The following is a 14,634-nucleotide window of genomic DNA, read 5'->3' on the forward strand; positions in this document are numbered from 1 at the left end:
GTTCATCTTATATCCTCCTTTCAAAACACTGTCCATTCCGTTCAACTGCTCTTCCAAGTCCTTTGCTCCCTGGATTTTAATACCTACTCCAAATTTTTCTTTTGTTTCCTTTACTGCTTGCTCAATATACAGATTGAATAAGATCGGGGAGAGGCTACAACCCTGTCTCACTCCCTTCCCAACCACTGCTTCCCTTTCATGCCCCTCGTCTCTTATAACTGCCATCTGGTTTCTGTACAAATTGTAAATAGCCTTTCGCTCCCTGTATTTTACCCCTGCCACCTTTAGAATTTGAAAGAGAGTATTCCAGTCAACATTGTCAAAAGCTTTCTCTAAGTCTACAAATGCTAGAAACGTAGGTTTACCTTTCCTTAATCTAGCTTCTAAGATAAGTCGTAAGGTCAGTATTGCCTCACGTGTTCCAACATTTCAACGCAATCCAAACTGATCTTCCCCAAGGTCAGCTTCTACCAGTTTTTCCATTCGTCTGTAAATAATTCGCGTTAATATTTTGCAGTTGTGACTTATTAAACTGATAGTTCGGCAATTTTCACATCTGTCAACACCTGGTTTCTTTGGGCTTGTAATTATTATATTCTTCTTGAAGTCTTAGGGTATTTCACCTGTCTCGTACATCTTGCTCACCAGATGGTAGAGTTTTGTCAGGACTGGCTCTCCCAAGGCCGTCAGTAGTTCTAATGGAATGTTGTCTACTCCCGGGGCCTTGTTTCAACTCAGGTCTTTCAGTGCTCTGTCAAACTCTTCACACAGTATCGTATCTCCCATTTCATTTTCATCTACATCCTCTTCCATTTCCATAATATTGTCCTCAAGTACATCGCCCTTTTATAGACCCTCTATATACTCCTTCCACCTTTCTGCTTTCCCCTCTTTGCTTGTAACTGGGTTTCCATCTGAGCTCTTGATATTTATACAAGTGGCTCTCTTTTCTCCAAAGGTCTCTTTAATTTTCCTGTAGGATGTATCTATCTTACCCCCAAGTGAGATAAGCCTCTACATCCTTACATTTGTCCTCTAGCCATGCCTGCTAAGCCATTTTGCACTTCCTGTCGATCTCATTTTTGAGACGTTTGTATTCCTTTTTGCCTGCTTCATTTACTGCATTTTTATATTTTCTCCCCTTCATCAATTAAATTCAATATTTCTTCTGTTACCCAAGGATTTCTACTAGCCCACGTCTTTTTACCTACTTGATCCTCTGCTGCCTTCACTACTTCATCCCTCAGAGCTACCCATTCGTCTTCTACTGTATTTCTTTCCCCCATTCCTGTCAATTGTTCCCTTATGCTGTCCCTGAAACTCTGTACAACTTCTGGTTTAGTCAGTTTATCCAGGTCCCACCTCCTTAAATTCCCACCTTTTTGCAGTTTCTTCAGTTTTAATCTACAGTTCATAACCAATGGATTGTGGTCAGAGTCCACATCTGCCTCTGGAAATGTCTTACAATTTAAAACCTGGTTCCTAAATCTCTGTCTTACCATTATATAATCTATCTGATACCTTTTAGTATCGCCAGGATTCTTCCATGTATACAACCTTCTTTTATGATTCTTGAACTTAGCTATGATTAAGTTATGCTCTGTGCAAAATTCTAACAGACGGCTTCCTCTTTCATTTCTCTCCCCCCATCCATATTCACCTACTACGTTTCCTTCTCTCCCTTTTCCTACTGTCGAATTCCAGTCACCCATGACTATTAAATTTTCGTCTCCCTTCACTACCTGAATAATTCCTTTTATCTCATGATACATTTCATCAATTTCTTCATCCTGCGCAGAGCTAGTTGGCATATAAACTTGTACTACTGTCGTAGGCGTGGGCTTCGTGTCTATCTTGGCCACTATAATACGTTCACTATGCTGTTTGTAGTAGCTTACCCGCACTGCTATTTTTTTTATTCATTATTGAACCTACTACTGCATTACCCCTATTTGATTTTGTATTTATAACCCTGTATTCACTTGACCAGAAGTCTTGTTCCTCCTGCCACCAAACTTCACTAATTCCCCTATACCTAACTTAAACCTATCCATTTCCCTTTTTAAATTTTCTAACCTACCTGCCCGATTAAGGGATCTGACATTCCACGCTCCGATCCGTAGAATGCCAGTTTTCTTTCTCCTGATAACAACGTCCTCTTGAGTAGTACCCGCCCGGAGATCCGAGTGGGGAACTATTTTACCTCCAGAATGTTTTACCCAAGAGGACGCCATCATCATTTAACCATACAGTAAAGCTGCATGCCCTCGGGAAAAATTACGGCTGTAGTTTCCCCTTGCTTTCAGCCGTTCGCAGTACCAGCACAGCAAGGCCGTTTTGGTTAGTGTTACAAGGCCAGATCAGTCAATCATACAGACTGTTGCCCCTGCAACTACTGAAAAGGCTGCTGCCCCTCTTCAGGAGCCACACGTTTGTCTGGCCTCTCAACAGATACCCCTCCATTGTGGTTGCACCTACGGTACGGCTATCTGTATCGTTCAGGCACGGAAGCCTCCCCACGAACGGCAATTTCCATGGTTCATGGGGGGAGAAGCGGACGTCCCAGTGTCAGTGAAGTGAATGTGGAGCACATACAAGAGACATTTGTAAGGAGTTCAAAGAAATCGGTGCGTCGTGCATCCCGTGAACTCAAAATGGCTCCAATCATAGTGTGGAAAGACCAATTCAAATTGGAGCTAGTGCAGAAGTTCAATGACGACAAGAAGGAGAAGTGTTTTGAGTTTTGTTCGCAGTTGCAATTGAATGAGGATGGGGATGACATAGTTGATCACTTAATTTTTAGTGATGCAGCCACTTTTCACATTAATGGGAAAGTGAACAGGCATATTTGTCGAATCTGGGTTACAAAGCATCCACACAAATGCATTGTATTTGAGCGTGATCCCCCAAAGGTAAATGTTTTTTGTGCCTCATCACGTCGAAAACTGTACGGGCCATTCTTTTTCGGCGAGACCACTGTCACTGGATATTCCTACTTGGACATGCTGCAGCAATGGCTGACGCCTCAAATGCAATCGGACTCTCCGTTCATCTTTCAGCAGGATGGGGCTTCACCCGATTTTCATCGTGAAGTTCACGGGTACCTGAACACGGAGCTGCCGCATCGATGGACCGGCCGTGCTAAGAAAGGGGACAGCTGTTTGATGACATGGCCTGCCCAGCCACCAGGTCTCACTCCGTGTGACTTTTTGTCTGTGGGGACACATTAAAGATCTGGTGTATGTACTGCCTCTACCACGTGATGTGGGAGAGAATACGGGAAGCGACTGCCACAGTTGACGATGCCATGCTGGGACAGGTATGGCAAGAATTCAATTACTGTATTGACGTCTGCCAGATCACTCATGGTTCACATATTGAATGTTTGTAAAAAAAAACTTTCAGAGTTTCTCTTCAAAATGCATTATGTATGACATCTGTACAATGTTTAGCTCAATAAATAATTGAAAGTGTTCCCAGACTTTATGTACACCCTGAATGTTTAGCTGCAAGAAACACGCAGAGATGAAACTGAGTCAATCATTACTTCACTTGAAGACTCCAACAGCTTTGATAAAGCTTCAAGTAGAATTATGATCTGTGAACTAGTATTAGTTCTGTACGCTGTAACTGGTTCAATTTGTCTTTCTGCTGTGGTTAATTTCCTGACAAATACAAATATACTTAGTGTAAACTTAGACTCTTAGTTTGGCTACAGAAAAAGAATATCCAAAGAAAATGCTATTTATTCTCTTGTGTGTAACACATTGACAGTGTTAATGATAGGCGGAGAGTAGGTATTTTCTTTGATTTAACAAAGTATTTGATTGCGGATCACTCAACACTCTTGCCTAAGATGGTACACTTCACTTTGTATGTGGAAAATAGGAAGCAGAAGTCTTTCTTATTTACAGGTCTGCAGTTACAGTGATTTCTTGAGAGAGGTCCTTTTCCTCCACAGGTTGTTTTGTTTTGAAATAACCACTTTACTTCATAATTTACCGACAAGTTATTTCACCCTCATGCCATTATCGAGTTACATCAAAATAAAAATTGTATATAATTCATACATCGATATGGACACAGATGTGTGGAATACATTATAATTTATGGACTACAGATAATAGTATAAACAGTTTGTGCAGAAACGTTTTCTTTAATGAAATATTTGAAATTTATGATTCATAGAAATTACACGCAATTGAAAATTGGACTACGCAAATAAGTGTTTGTTTTACGTTTGGCATACTTTATTTGAAATCCCTAATTTTATTATTTCTAACAAGGATCTTGTCTTCTTTGTAGACTTTCTGATTATTATAATATGAGGGTGGGCTGAAGAGTAAGGTCTCCAAATTTTTTACTCTCCTTTCAACATTGGTTGAGATATAGCATGTCACATATTACTCTGTTGACTTTCTCACCTCACTGAAACGAGGTGCAACTTTGTGCCACTAGAAGGCTCCGAATTCTAGTGTGTAACGTGGCAATGTGTAATGTAATTATGTCACTGCACGAGGGAGTGTGCTGTAATTGAGTTCCTAACTGTCCACACACGGAGTACCCTCTTCTTTAGCACGACAATGCCAGACACCTGCAACAATCCGACGCCTTCGGTTCAGACATCGATCGTCCTCCGTAGAGTCCAGACTCGGCCCCATCCGATTTCCTCGAGGATCTCACTTTGATAGTGATGAAGCGGTGCAATGGGGGATAAGGTTGTGGCTCTGTCAACAAAGTCAAACATTCTACAGTGACATCATCGACAAACGAGTTTCTTGCTGGGATAGATGTATTTGTCATCAGGTTGGCTATATTGAGAAATAAATATGTCGAAATGAAAAATAAAGCTGTAGAATGTTAACAAAGTTTGTTTTATTTAAAAAGCTTTATCAGCTTTCACGTAAAAAGTAAGGAGGCAGTACTTTTCAGCACACCCAAGTGTCATTAATCAACATACACACATGAAAAACATTTTTTATCACCCCAGTTCCCAGAACTCTTCACGCTGACTGTGGGTACTGCATCACAGACACAGTCCCTTTGACTGTTCAGAGATGTCGCTGAGCCCGCCCAAAGACATAAACAACCGTGCAAGAGCAGCACCTATTAGACAGCGGGGGTCCGACAGCCGACCGGTTCCAGCCGTTCCACCAGGGAGGAGGTACACGGCTCGTGTTGTCTGTTGTTCAACCGTGCCTAGACGGTCAATACTGCGGTTCGATCATGTCCACATTGTTACTTTGTGCCAGCAAGGGCTCTCGACAAGGGAAGTGTCCAGGCGTCTCGGAGTGAACCAAAGCGATGTTGTTCGGACATGCAGGAGGTATAGAGAGACAGGAACTGTTGACGACATGACTCTCTCTGGCCACCCTGGGGCTACTATTGCAGTGGATGATCACTACCTAAGGATTATGGCTCGGAGGAACCCTGACAGCAATGCCACCGTGTTGAATAATGCTTTTGTGCAGCCGCAGGATGTCGTGTTACGACTCAAACTGTGCGCAATAGGCTGCATGAAGGGCAACTTCACTCCCGACGTCCATGGCGAGGTCCATCTTTGCAACCACGACATGCAACACTTTACAGGTTGGCCCAACAACATACCAAATGGACTGCTCAGGTTTGGCATCACATTCCTTCACCGAGTGTCGCATATGCCTTCAACCAGACAATTGTGGGAGACATGTTCGGAGGCAACCCGGTCAGGCTGAACGCCTCAGACACACTGTGCAGCGAGTGCAGCAAGGTGGAGGTTGCCTAATGTTTTGGGGTGGCATTACGTGGGACCGACGTACGCCGCTGGTCGTCACGGAAGGTGCCGTAATGGCTGTACAATACGTGAATGCCATCCTCCGACTGATAGTGCAACCATATCAGCAGCATATTGGCGAGGCATTCATCTTTGTGGACGAAAATTTGTGCTCCCATTGCACACATCTTGTGAATGACTTCCTTCAGGATAATGACAGCATTTGACTAGAGTGGCCAGCATGTTCTCCAGACATGAACCCTATCAAACTTGGCCGAGATAGATTGAAAAGGGCTGTTTATGGACGACATTACCCACCAACCTGTCTGAAGGATCTAAGCCGAATCGTCGTCGAGGAGTGGAACAAACTGGACCAATAGTGCCTTTATGAACATCTGGACAGTATGCCAAGACAAATACAGGCATGCATCAATGCCAGAGGATATGCTACTGGGTGTACAGTAATCTGGACCACCACCTCTGAAGGTCTAGCTGTATGGTGGTACAACATGCAATGTGTGGTTTTCATGAACAATAAAAGGTGCAGAAATGATGTTTATGTTGATCTCCGGAACTCTCAGAACAGAGGTAGTGAAAATTTTTTACGATGCGTGTAGTTGCTATCATAAGAATTCAAGAATGTTGGAATTTAAAATGTAACCCTTTCAAAAATCAAGTGTTATTGTCCTGTTGGCCAAATTTTTCAGTTTTCCAAAAATGTACCCGTTTACTAGAATAACGTTTTAGTTTAAGAAATACTTCAGTCAAAATACTTGAGTTTCCAGAAAATAGGCTACGCTAATCTTGGGGATACCCAAAATTCCACTGCATGAAACAGAACCTACCATTTAGGCCACTGAAAACATCGTATAATAATAAATTACTTCATGTATTTATGTTTAAAAAATCTTTATTTGGTCATCTCAGTTTTACATTTTCTATGCACAGGGTGTAAAAGCTAACTATTTACCATGTTATAGAGGAAGTCTAAATGAACAATTTGATGTGGGACACTTGGCTCTACAAGTTGGAAAACAACCTCAGATTGGCCTTCAAAAACCACCTATGGTACAGTGTGCGAGATTTTCAATATTCTCTTGCTCTCTAATTGAAAACTATTGATCTCTAGAGGAAAAATGAGAGGCATCTTTTCTGGTCTTCACTGCCTGGGCTGTTACATCACCAGCTTTGTCAGATATTTCATTAAAATTATTATTTAAGATTACAGTGAGTGTAATGAAGGAAAAAAAAAAGACTTTTAAACATTCTGCAGAATCTAATTATTGGGTTGGTGCGTAAGTTCACAGTGTTTTTGTTTGCATGTTGGTTTTCAGGTTGCTATGGATTTATTTATTGATTATAATTTTTAATTCGTAGCTCACTGTTGTTAGCTGAGTTTACATTTGTGATTTTGTTATCTGGAGGTAGTGAATGGAGCTGTGGATGTTAGTAAATGGAGTGCCAAGTGGAGAAATCAGAACTTTTCAGACATATTCTTCTGTGTGAGTTCAGCAGAGGGGCGACAGCAGCGGAAGCAGCCAGAAACATTTGCACCCTGCAGATGGCATAGCAAGAAACTGGTTTCCTCATTTTAAATAGGACCATTTTGGCATTAGTGACTATCCACGTTCAGGAAGACCTTTGGGGTTCAAATGGCTCTGAGCACTATGGGACTTAGCTTCTCAGGTCATCAGTCCCCTAGAACTTAGAACTACTTAAACCTAATTAACCTAAGGACATCACACACATCCGTGCCCGAGGCAGGATTCGAACCTGTGACCGTAGCAGTTGCACGGTTCCGGACTGAAGCGTCTAAAACCGCTCAGCCACTGCGGCCGGCTACCTTTGGTGTATGAAGAAGATTGTTTAAACACATTAATCCACAATGGTCCACGTCAGTGTACTTCAGTGCTGGCAAACGTGATGAACTGTCATCATTCCACCACTGTGGAACGTGTGTGTGCAATGAGGAAGGCTCAAAAGTCGGGTGTACGGCTACCACATTCTCTAAGCCAAAATCACAAAAGTCAGCACGTGGCCATTTTTGCATCTCAGCTTGCTCATCATCAATTGGCTCAGCAATAATACGGTCGTTCCTATCCCGTACTGTTACTGTTGATGAGAAATGATGATGTTATGGTAATGTAAAGAAAAGAAAGGAACGGTTGAGCCCAAACAAAGCAGCAACTCCCGTAACAAGACTTGCGCACATCCACAACCGATAATGTTCTGCCTCTGGTGGAACAGCAACTGTGTGGTGTACTGTGAATTGCTTCCCCAAGGTGTAACCATCACTGTAGACATTTACTGTCAATAACTGGGACAATTTGCAGATGAAATCTGAGAACAACAAGCAGGAAGACTGCATGTAGCTCCAAAATAATGACTGACTGCATTGTGCTAGACTGACAAAAAACACTACACAGAAGTAGGGTTGGAAATCATTCGGCAGCCACCTTACTCATCTGATCTGGAACCCTGAGATTTTCACCTCTTCCGCTCTCTTATCAAACAACCTTCCGGGGACTTCCTTTCCAGTGTGGTCCGAACATGGCTCCACAAGCTCTTTACATCAAAACCACACGGTTTCTACATTTGTGGAATCGAAAACCTACTCCAGTGTTGCCAGACTGTTGTAAACAGTGAAGGAGAATATATTCTTGATGACTTAAGTCTTTGTTATGTGTATCTGATGTGTTTATTAAACTTGTGGAATAACACTATGAACTAATGCACCAACTTAATATATTTACAATTCAATCCCAACTTAACCCTTACAAGCACAGTCATTTTTTTAACAAGGCCAGGCAAACAAAATAATTTAATTGTTATTTTTACACTGTTAAAATGCCCAAATAGTGAGGAAACATTTACACGAAAGTCAGTTTTACAGTCTGTAAGACCACAACTAAGCTGGCGGCATTATAGCCTAGTCAATGAAGACCAAAAACAGTCAAACGTGAGAACTAATTTGTGAAGTCGCAAATTTCTGCAGTGTAGTTGCAGGAGTACTGTGATCATCATCCTGGCTGCTGGGGGTGCATTTTAATGTTAAGTTTGTAGGCTTCTCTTTAATAACTCTCAAGTGACGGCCTCTAGTGAAAACGTATCCACGACAAAATTAAACTACTTTTAATTTCGTACTAAAAAGGTCCTATTCCCTTTGTTCCCCTAGGGCCAATAGTTTGCACGAAGAGAGCGAGAAAATACTGAAAATCTGATGTGAAGCGCATGTGCTGTGGTTTAGGTGGTGGTTGTAGGCCGATTTGAGATAGGTATTTGATACACCCCAAGTGTCCTATAACAAATTCCTCATCTTGACTTTCTCCACACCACTGTAACATAATGAAAACCATTACCATTTGCACCCTGTATGAAAAAATGACTTCTGCTATTTGGAAAGCAAAATAACTAATGACGGTCGAAGTAGAGAGGATATAAAATGTAAGATTGGCAATGGCAAGAAAAGCGTTTCTGAACAAGAGAAATTTGTTAACATCGAGTATAGATTTAAGTGTCAGAAAGTCGTTTCTGAAAGTATTTGCATGGAGTGTAGCCATGTATGGAAGTGAAACATGGACGATAAATAATTTGGACAAGAGAATACAAGCTTTCGAAATGTGGTGCTACAGAAGAATGCTGAAGATTAGATGGGTATATCACACAACTAATGAGGAGGTATTGAATAGAATTGGGGAGAAAAGGAGTTTGTGGCACAACTTGACAAGACGACGGGACCAGTTGGTAGGACATGTTCTGTGGCATCGAGGGATCACAAATTTAGCATTGGAGGGCAGCGTGGAGGGTAAAAATCGTAGAGGGAGACCAAGAGATGAATACACTAAGCAGATTCAGAAGGATGTAGGCTGCAGTAGGTACTGGGAGATGATGAAGCTTACACAGGATAGAGTAGCATGGAGAGCTGCATCAAACCAGTCTCTGGATTGAAAACAACAACAACAACAACAACAACAACAACAACAACAACATAAAAAAATGTGCAACTGAGAAAAGAAAATAAACTATATAATTTCTTTACAAATATGAGAGTTGTACCAAAGGTTCCCATATTTTTTACAAATAGAAAACATTGTTTATTATTATTAATTTATACATCGTTGAAAAGCTTACACCTTTGTCTATTTTTCAACACAGTCACCAGTTTTTTTGAAACACTTTTGAAGATGGTGCTCCAGCTTTTGTATTAATAAGTCGAAGAAGTTTCCCACCAACCTATTGAGGAGGCATGTGACCTCCACTCAGATTTCATCGTTACTCTTGAACGTTTGCCACCGAAGTGACCCCTTAGCTTTGGGAAGAGGTGATAATCAGTGGGAGCTAAGCCCGGGCTGTGTGGGGGATGGGGCATAACAGTCCACCCAAATTTCTTCAAAAGCTCTCATGTTTGACGAGCGACGTGGGGTCGAACGTTGTCATGAAGAAGCACTACTCCCTCCTTCAGTCGCCTCTATATGGCGATTCTGGATTGCTCGCCATAGTTCGGTCAATGTTTCACAATATCTGTCTGAGTTTATTGTCATCCCAGGAACACAGTCGCCATAACCTTTCCTGCCGACTGCAGTTGTCTGTATTTCTTTGGTGGCGGTGAACCGGAGATATGCCACTGACGAGATCGTTGTTTTGTTTTGGGGGTGTAATGAAACACCCACGTTTGATCTCCCGTGACAATAGAGTCCAACAACTTCTCCTTGTTGCCTCCCCCCTCACAATGTCGAAGAAACTTCCAAGCACCGTCAAGGCGTCGGTCACTCTGTCCATCAATCACCATCCGGGGGGACCCAGCGAGTGCACACCTTGCAATAACCAACGTTTCTTTTGAAGTTCTTTCAATTGTGCCACTGTTGATCTTCTGGACAGTCGCATCTTAAACAGGTGGTCTTCCACTCTGTTCTTCACTGTGAACTTTCACGCATCCCTCAGCAAAAGCTCTGCACCATTTGCGGACGTGCCAAACGGACGTGCTCTCTCCACCATAAACCTGTCACCTGCTAACAAATCTCCACGGGCGGTAACTTCCTCACGTGGAGAAACCGGATTACTGCTCGAACCTAGCACTCGGCGGGAGCGGCGATCGACTCTTCCATCTCCGACGGCTGCCGAGCCGACACTGAGCGACGTAGCAAATCGCGGACGGACGGGCTCGAGAGAGAGGGAACCACTGCGCGTGGCACTGTTGTCGGATTTAGCCTAGCACCTTCCCTCGAGGCTGTAGCTCATTGGGAACCTTACTTTTGGTACAACACTCGTCGCGTACGGTTCGGGGGAAGAACGACTGTCTGAAAGCCTCCGTGCGCGCTCGAATCTCCCTAATTTTACATTCGTGATCTCCTCAGGAGGTATAAGTAGGGGGAAGCAATATATTCGATACCTCATCCAGAAACGCACCCTCTCGAAACCTGGACAGCAAGCTACACCGCGATGCAGAGCGCCTCTCTTGCAGAGTCTGCCACTTGAGTTTGCTAAACATCTCCGTAACGCTATCACAGCTCTAAAACCTTTGCAGTTCTGTCTATTCAGCAGCTTTGTGTATTCATTGTACCCTGTAGTGTAAAATGAGCCTTCTCGTGATGAACAAGTCAGCTGTAGTGACGGATTTCCGTATTAACTATAATACAAAAGATAGGTATGCCTGACTTTTGCGCTGCCAATGAAAATGTAATAATTTTGTATTTTGACATTTAGTGGTAATTGTCCTACAGATGTCCTTCAACAGCTGCTGTCAACTGTGGCCGAGTCTTCAGCGAATAAAGTTCAGTGAAAGTCAGCCTCACTTGTGTAAAACTAACTGGAGAATTTTTAACATCGTGCTGCCCCGTCAGCAGCTATGATAATTAAACATATAACATGTCAGCCTCAGTTCCAAATAGAAACCAATCTGCAAGTAAGGTTGGCGTGTTATATGTCTAACTGCAGACTTGAAGTTTATATAGTTTACTGATCTGTTTGGTTACAAGAATGAAATTTACTACAAAAACGTTGAGCCCTCAACAGTACGAAGAGTGGTGATATGCAGCAGGAGTAAATTTGAAAATCTGGTGCAAAAGGTTAAATTTCACTGAAATCACACAGCCACTGGACGCAAATAGAGGTGGAGGAGGAAGAGGACACGGCTTCTGCTGTATCGGGCAATTCTTCTACCGGCAATACAGGCACGACCGGCAGGTCGGCAAAGCTCTGACACCGCCGGTGACTAACTCGGCAAGACTGTACGCAAACAGTACGTCCGACCACAACACACACCGAGCAGCACCTGCTTCGTCAAAGGTTTGTATCCCCGACAGGCACAGTACTACTGGGTGTAGTACAGCTATTCACAGAGGTCGGTTGTGGACTGTAATTATAGTACGACTGCAAAACTATAACATTAATGCGGAACAAATTTACGCTATTAAAAAATTAGTTCCAATTTTGGCCACCAGGTGCAAATGTGGCACTGTGAATGCAAGAAAGACAGAAATGTTTCCGTATGTAATGGATTAGGAACAGGACACAGGCAGAAAAAGTCAACTATGTGAGAAAGGCATAATGTCGATTTTATTATTACCACTGCTTACACACTTTGTTCAATGCAAACACCGGAGACACCAGTGAGATGCCGTATCCGTAAAATGACACATCGACAGTTGCTCGCAGCAGTTCTGTTGCAATCTGAGCGACGTCTTCCTGTGTATTGGATTTCGAATCACGTAGAGACCAAACACATCCCCGGTAAATGTGTTCTTATAGATATAACCAGAGCCAAAAGTGTCTCAGCTTTAGATCGTGTGACCTTGCAGGTCGCAGAGTTCTAAAACCTTTGCAGTTCTGTCTATTCAGCAGCTTCGTGTATTCATTGTACCCTGTAGTGTAAAATGAGCCTTCTCATTCCAGTAAAATGAGCCTTATCATTCCATATAATATTGCCTGGCCACATGCTATCAACTACAATCCGTGCCAGATACCAAAGAGTAAATTCAGAATGTCACTGCGGATAATGGGGTTTCAGTTGCTGCACCAGTCTGGATCTTGTATGACTACCAGTGTAATATAGACCAAAAAACGTTCCGTACTGTTGACCACAGGATGGACAATTCTTGTGAGCCTGCACGAACACTAGCACTACCATAGCACATGCTGCACGGTCATTTACAGCAACAACCACCTCGTCAATAACTTCCACCGGGATAGGATGCCTTCCTCTTCTAGGTGCCACACCAGTTTTTTCAGATTTCATTTTCATCATCATTATCATCATCTGTAAACCACATAATGACGTAAGGCCTCTCCCCAGACATTTCAGTCGGTGGTACTCTCTTAGCAGAGCACAGTCATTGCTGCCGTTTCACGTAAAAGAGTTTCCCTAACAGCGAATGTGTTCTTTTCTCAATAGCCACAGTCTTCACATATTAGGGCTTCTCAAATGACAGTCGGACGTTGTACTGTCCTACAAACAGAGTCTAGTGCCAGATTTGCACCTGATGGCCACAATTGGAACTAATTTCTCTTCCACATTAATGCATTAGCATATCTACCAAGTTTTACTGCCATACAATAATTAAAACCCACACTGGACCTATGTGAGGAGCTGCACTTAAAATTAGATTTACTTGGTACCTGCTACCACCAACAACATGTGTGCAAGTACACTGAGCAAATATCATTCTACCAGCCACGGATGGGCAGTCCCAACCACAGAGGTTCACCACAGCAGCCATCAGTCACAGCCGGAGCCCTCGCCTCCACCAATTTCTGCCTCACTCGGACTGTGCCCTCCGGGAGGTACACGCTCGTCGACTCGGATTTCGTCATCTCGTCAATTAAAAATCGACAGTGACGGGTGTCTCACAGAACTTCAAACTGTACCGATTAACTGTCTGCAATGATAGGCACTCGACCAGACTCAGCGAAACTCTTGAGCGTTCTCATTTTTCTGCCACCAGATTAATCACTTTGGAGACTTATTCTCACGCTAAATTCAAATCGAGATCACTATTTTGTGTGTTATTAGATTTAATTACTTTGTGTATCTGAGGAGACTGTTTTTTTGAGACCTTCCACTTTACATGTTGCTGGAATAGTGTTTTGTATTATCACCAACTGGAAAACTTGTTATGGTCGTGTGGGAATCACTCGAGGTTACTCCAACTTCCCATCAACTGACAGGTTGGTGAACTTGTGCGTACAGACGCAGGTGTCACATTCTCAGTTACATATTGAGACTTTCGATTTTGAGCTATATTTTTTATTGATTTAAGTCTCGTTTGATACATAAAGAAAATGAAACAGCACCACAGTCCGGACAACATCCCTAGAATATAGTGCCGATATCGATAGCAACAGTGACCGAGGACAGCCAAAACTGTGAAAGAACTTCACAAAGTGGCCACCTCAGTCAGTAGTTTCTCTCTCTTTCTTCTCTCTCTCTCTTCCTTCTCTTTTCTTCCTTACAGCTGCCTGGCTGCAAGGCGCGGAGAAAGTCCTGGAACAAAGTGAATGCAACTTATCACGATCACATCCAAGCTTTCAGGAATGCTAATTATAACAGTAAATCACAATGTACCTCTCGTGTCGGCAGGAAATGTTCTATGTGAATTATAAAAGAGTCATAACATTAAAGCACATGATTCGTGACAACTTGTCTCCATTTTTAACATTTGCTGAGGAGGCTATCAACTTTCATGACCCATTTCCTTACTTGTATGTTTCCTTACTTGTATGAAGCTGGTATCTGTACAAATACCAATGGTGACCTTGCAGCTCTCGAAGAATGAAAGTACAATGAAATCCAGACTTCTAGCTTCTTACAGGTTTTGATAAATATCAACGGGGACAGTTGAAAAATGTGAGCCCCGAGTGGGACTTGCACCCGGGACCTCCCGCTT

At 42.7% G+C, this 14,634-nt stretch overlaps 1 protein-coding gene across 1 annotated transcript in view; it reads right to left on the reverse strand.

Moving 5' to 3' along the window:
* Positions 1-13,978: 13,978 nt before the first annotated feature.
* The window catches only part of LOC126213030 (eukaryotic translation initiation factor 2 subunit 3), an 87,584-nt gene continuing 86,928 nt past the window's right edge, over positions 13,979-14,634 (reverse strand). The window contains exon 12 of the mRNA XM_049940600.1: positions 13,979-14,231. The gene's annotated coding sequence lies outside the window, so the exon portion shown is untranslated. The remainder of the gene's footprint in view (positions 14,232-14,634) is intronic.

Source organism: Schistocerca nitens, chromosome 11 (assembly GCF_023898315.1).
Source record: "Schistocerca nitens isolate TAMUIC-IGC-003100 chromosome 11, iqSchNite1.1, whole genome shotgun sequence".
Lineage (NCBI taxonomy): Eukaryota > Metazoa > Arthropoda > Insecta > Orthoptera > Acrididae > Schistocerca > Schistocerca nitens.